Here is a 6,000-nt window from a genome sequence, read left to right on the forward strand (position 1 = left end):
CATGAGGCAGCTGGGGGAAGGGTCAAAGGTGAAAGGTGACAAGCCATCTTGGGCCCATTCTTATGTGGAGCCTCTGGCTGCCTTTCAGACTGAAGTCCTGGAAATATGCCATTGACAGGCCTCCTGCCAAGGGATTTGTTACTGTGAGAGCTTGGCTTAGCAGGATTTTATTACAAAAATTGTCTCTATTCTTTGACGGTTTATAAAAGTACCCAAAAGAAGAGAATTAAAAAGAAATGTATCTGTAGCAAACCTGTAAACAAATTCATTTCCTACACAAGATATAATCAGAATAATGTTTCTTTTCTAGGGACAGAAGCCCCTAAAAAGTAAATTTACTGTATAAAGTATTAACTGAAGATTGTTGGCAAATCACATTCCAGGAAAAAAAATGCATTAAGATAGATAAAAGGATTAAAAAACACTGACAGTTAACTTGGGACTGTTGCAGATATTGTGGGAGGCTATATATCTCTGCTTCCCCACTAATTATCACAGGTAAGATCTTTGATTTAGAAGGTCTATGAGATATTGTAACTAATGAATTCACTTTATATGTCATATTTGTCTTGACTGTTAGAACCCAGTATATGAAATGAAGGAAAGAAAGGTAGAATTGGGCTTCCAAATTTCCCTGTTTCCCTGTAGATTTTATTATTGCTGTGGTTGGGGGTTGAATCTATACTGTATGCCATGGAAACTATAAGAAACTGCTTATCTTCCATAAAGATTTTTGTGTCCAGGTAGTTCTCCATGATCATGAGTGATTTTCATCATAGAGCTGACCCTTTTGAAAGAGTTAGAAAGCAGAGGAAATCTTTGAAGAAAAATATAGGTCAGATCAGCATAAGGTAGATAAAGTTTGAAAGGTACCATGGAATAGTGGATAGGGTGCCAAAGTTGAGCTAGGAAGATTTGGATACAATATTTAGTACTGTTGAGTCCTTGGGCATGATGTCTTCTAAGATCCCTTCCAGCACTATAACTGTGAATGGAAGATTCCATGATTGGATTTCTATGACAAATTATATTCTTTAAAAGTAGCACTCGTATCATTACAAAAACACAGACTGAAATGAATTTGGTTAAAAAACTATAAACAAACAACATTTTACTAAGAAAAACTGACAAAAATAGTGGAAACCATCACATCAAATTTGGTTAATAACCTTCATTATGTAATGGTATGAACTGAGGTAGGATGAGAGGCAGACAATTTTCCTATACAACCTTTATGCACTTGCTTGATTTTTTTTTTTTAAATGGAGAACAATGAAACAATTCTATTTTGTCTTTCAGTAGAATTATGTAAGTGGAATTATGAGAAGATTTCCCATTTCATGGACTTTTGCTAGTTTGCTTCCATTTATTTTCTTTAGAAAAGCTCTAGAATCATATTTATTATTTGAAGTCATTTGTCATTATCTTCTCTTTATAAGATTTCTTGGGAGCATGAGCATATCTATATGAGGCAAATTGCTAAATAGATTTCTTTTCTATCTTAATGAAATAATGCATGTAGAGTGTTCTGTAAATCTTGAAGTGCTATGTTATTATTAAATATCTCATACAATATAGCAACAACAATTTTACTCTAATGTAGAAATTTTCAAACTCCTTTTCTGTATTATTTTTGTTCTGCTCAAACTTTGACATTTTGATCAAGTTGCCTTTTTGGTCAAAATTTAAAAAGCATATAAGCTTGGGGTTCAGAGTCATGTTGCTTATTTCTCTGTGTCCTAGAGAGCATAATAATCTTTAAAATGTTTAACTTTCTTCCATTATAGTGGGACTGATATTTATAAATTAATGATTATCATATTTTCATCATCATCTCAGAATCCATATTTACATAGTGCTTTAAAATTTAGAAGATATTACAAAAAAAATTTTTATCCCTACTTTACAAGTGAAAAAATCAACAAAGTAAATAACTTTCAGAGGGTTATACAGCTAGCTCAGTGAATAGAGTGCTGGTGTTGAACTCAGAATGATCTAAATTAAAAACTTTCTGCAGATACTTAGTAACTGTGTGATTTTGGGCAAGTTATTTTATTGTTTATAGCTTTAATTTCTTCATCTATAAAATGGGGACAATGGTAGTATCTACCACCCAACATTATTGTAAGAATAAAATGGATGATATTTGTAAAAGCTTTGCAAACATTAAATCTTTATGTAAATGTCAACTATTGTTGTCATCATAATCAATATAAAAGTGATACTTGAACCCAGGTTTTCTAATTCTAAACTTCCATAGTATGCAATATACTCTTTCCTCATAGAGTAGGGATATTGGTGAGGAATGTTAAAAATAATCTAGACTATCATTCTCATTTTTATAGACAAGAAAATTATGGTTTAGGAAGGTTGTTGGATCAGAGATTTTGGTTTGGAAAGATACTTAGAAGTCACCAAGTACAATCTCCTCATTTTACTGATGAGGAAACAAGGTCCAGAAGTGACATGTCTAGTTAATAGCAGAACTGAGAAGACAATTCAGATCTCTTGATTCTTAGTTTATGACTCTTTCTATGATTATAAATTAAGTAAAAAAATCATCCTAAGATCAATTAAAATTCTTATCAATAAAAATTGGAGCTATAAGTGCTTTGAGAGAACATTTCAAATGCTATGCAATTTCTGCTGGTTTTGATACAATCATTAACCCATTTGTTGCTGCAGCACTTAGTTTCCCTACATGTGATAGCTTGAATCTGGGTTATGGGTCTAGTGAAGTCAGATGCAAAAGGGAAGGAGGTAGAAAGCTAGCTAGTTTGTCCATGGACACTAATGGGCATTAAAGGACCTTGAGTATTCTATTCTCTGGTTTAGTAATGAACAAAAAATTAGTTTTGGTTCCTGATTACTTTTAAAGGATCCTTATTTTATTGTTATGGGAAATCTTTCTATTGGTGATGATCCCAACTCTTTCATATCTTAAAAGATAGTCCTAGTGGTTTTCTGTGGACAAATTATCCCCATTAGGAAACACACACAAAAAATTTGACTCCATCACTAGTCCCTTTTCTCCCTAATAATGATACAACATTGTTGATGAACAAAAGTTAGATTAAACCTAATTATATGATTGGGACCAAAGCTTCTTACAAATGTGGGTTGTGATCCCACATGGGGTCATATAACTGAATGTGGGGGTCATGAAATTGTGACTTATTATCAGTAAATGTTTGATTTGTATACCTGTTTTATATACCTATATATCCAGGATCTCATAAAAATTTCTTAGACAAAAAAGAGGTTGCAAATAAAAAAAAGTTTAAGAAGCTCTGTCCTAAACCAATAAGATTTAGGGAACAAACACAGATACTTCAAGCCTGACATCCCCTCTGTCTAAGGAGAGCAGAATGGCCGTTAGCCCCAACGTCCTGCTTCCTTTCCTGACAGAAATTATCCCCCTTGAAGAAATAGGGGGAAGGGAGGAAGTAATCAGTATCTATTTTGCTTCCCTTTGAGGCATACAACATTATCCTGTGCTATAGATGTAGTGCCTTGCTAAATGTAATTCTCCCCCCCCCCCCAAGTTATGAATACATTTATATACCATAACTTTTTAAAGAGTGAAAACAGCTTAAAAACCCTTCTTTTCTTCCTTCTTTCCAAGACTTAAACAATTTATTATAGAATGCATTTTTTTGATGCGCCTTCTACATAAATGTGACAGTTGATAAAAATTTATTAAGCAACTATGTTGCAGTTGTTGTGGTAAGCACTAGGGATACAAAGAAAGGAGATAGATTATCCCTGCTTTCAAGGCACTCACAATCTAATTTGAGAGGTTAATATATTTAAAAAGTTGAAAAGCCCTGAGGAATTGGGGAGAGGGAAGGACTGGAAGGGGCAGTGCTTGGGACAGCTGGTTGGGGGTACCCTTCATAAATGGAGGATCAGGATCAGAAGGAGTGAATGATCCTGGAACAGGATTCCTAGAAAGTTGATGTGATCTCACTAAAAGAGGAGTTTCTGGAGACAGTGAAGTCCAGGAGATTTTATGATGACATAAAAGTGAGTATAGAAGTCAGGACATTAATTATATGTAATGCTATCATATGGGTGTACACCAAGAAAGGAAGAAATATGTGTGTATGTACCCACTATTACCTAATAATTGAAATAATTATCTAATTTATCTTTACAACTCCAGATTAGTAGAATGAGACTCTACAATTGAGCAATCTATTCGCCTCCCCTTAATGCTATTACCTTTTTTTTTCTGAGATTGTCCCCAATTTATTTTGCATAGAGTTTAATTGTTCATGGTTGTTTGCATGTTGACCTCTCCGTGTTGAGCTCTTTGGAAGCAGGGACTTTCACTTTTCTTTGTGTCCTGTTCTTAGTATAGTGCAGGACACATTATAGGTGTTTAAAAAATGCTTGTTGATTTGACTTAATCACATTGACTTGACTACCTAAGTAAAGGGAGAGGAAAACCTAGGTAGGTTTTTTAATAATTCAAGAAAAAAAAAATTAAAATCGTTTTTGTTTATTTATTTGTTTTTTTTTTTTTTTTCTGATATAATCTGAATCACCTGAATCAGTGAATATAAACTCAATTGTGGGATAATTGCTTACTTAGTTTTTCACTATTTATCTTTAGGACCAGTCAGCCTGAGTCAATGTTGGGCCCCAGTAGAACTGATATTTTTTGACTCTTTTTCTTTTTATCTGGCAAATTCAGTCATCAATTAACCCTTGTCATCATCCGAAGGTTCTGTTAGCCAAATGCCTTGTTTTTAAAAGGCTGTTTTTAGAATGACTCTCCTCCCTATTTCTCCAGCAGTAATAACAGAGCAGCTTTACCAACTGTCATTTGCATTATGTGAGAAATAAATAATCTTCAGCATCACCAAACCCGCCTAGCCAGCATATGTCTAACAAGACTACAGTTATACATACACACACAATATATGTATACAAAATTTCCTCTTCATTACTCACATCCTATTTTGAATTGTTCTAAGCCAAAAGCATGGATTGCCCAGACATACTGTTTATTTCACTACTGGTGTTATTTTTCAGCATTCCTCAGAGAAAGTAATTTTTTTTTTATTCCTTATAAGTTGAATCCTGAAATAGCTGAATGAAATATATAATACAGCCAATATGTCCCCTTTTGCTTCTTAAATCAAAATGGCCTTGGTGAATTCTTTAATAATGAGAAAATGAGAGAGAATAATCTATGCCTGTTTAATGCCCCTAGATATCCTAGGGTAACTCTCAAATTTGAAACCCCCAGATCCAGTTTTTCATGGGGTTCTTTTATTCAGTTATAAGGGACCAAGTCACAATTACTTAGGCATGTTTCTTCTTCTTCTTCTTCTTCTTCTTTTTTTTTTTTTGAGACTTGCCCAGGGTCACACAGCTAGGAAGTGTTAAGTGTCTGAGATCAAATTTGAACTCGGGTCCTTCTGAATTCAAGGCTGGTGCTCCATCCACTGCGCCACCTAGGGGACAACCCTATGAGGAAAGCAACATAAATATCACTGTCCCCTTTATGGATGAGAAAAATAGAGTTCAGAGTTGAGAGCTCTACCCAGCTTCACATAGTTCATAAGTGTCTGACCCTGAATTTGAACCCAGAAATCTGATTCCAAGTATAGTATCTTTTTTATTTGTCACATGTCCTTTAGCAAGACTGGTATTGTAGAAAGATCATTAGGCTTGAAGTTAAACACACACACACACACACACACACACACACACACACACACACACACACCCTGAATTAGAATTATACTTAAATACAGACTAAATAGAATCCTTCAAGAACCTCAGTCTCTGATATAAAATAAGTATTATAATAGGGTCACTATCTACTGCTAAGGGTAAAGAACGAACTGTGTAAAATCTCACCTGAATGAGTGACTATTTTCATTTTAATGATTATTCTAATTTTCTAATAATTCCCCTGATTTGGATAGAAATGTTTCTGTACCATGTTAAAAAGAAGTAAATTGTCCTGTTTTTTGATTTCCAGGC

General features: G+C 34.1%; 1 long non-coding RNA gene across 27 annotated transcripts in view; it reads left to right on the forward strand.

Moving 5' to 3' along the window:
• LOC141550946 (uncharacterized) overlaps positions 1-6,000 on the forward strand; it is a 110,819-nt gene that overhangs the window by 56,057 nt on the left and 48,762 nt on the right. For all 27 annotated transcript variants that reach the window (XR_012484710.1, XR_012484732.1, XR_012484709.1 and 24 more), the window contains one exon: positions 311-498. This is a non-coding gene — a long non-coding RNA (uncharacterized LOC141550946). The remainder of the gene's footprint in view (positions 1-310; positions 499-6,000) is intronic.

Source organism: Sminthopsis crassicaudata, chromosome 1 (assembly GCF_048593235.1).
Source record: "Sminthopsis crassicaudata isolate SCR6 chromosome 1, ASM4859323v1, whole genome shotgun sequence".
NCBI classification, from domain to species: Eukaryota; Metazoa; Chordata; class Mammalia; order Dasyuromorphia; family Dasyuridae; genus Sminthopsis; species Sminthopsis crassicaudata.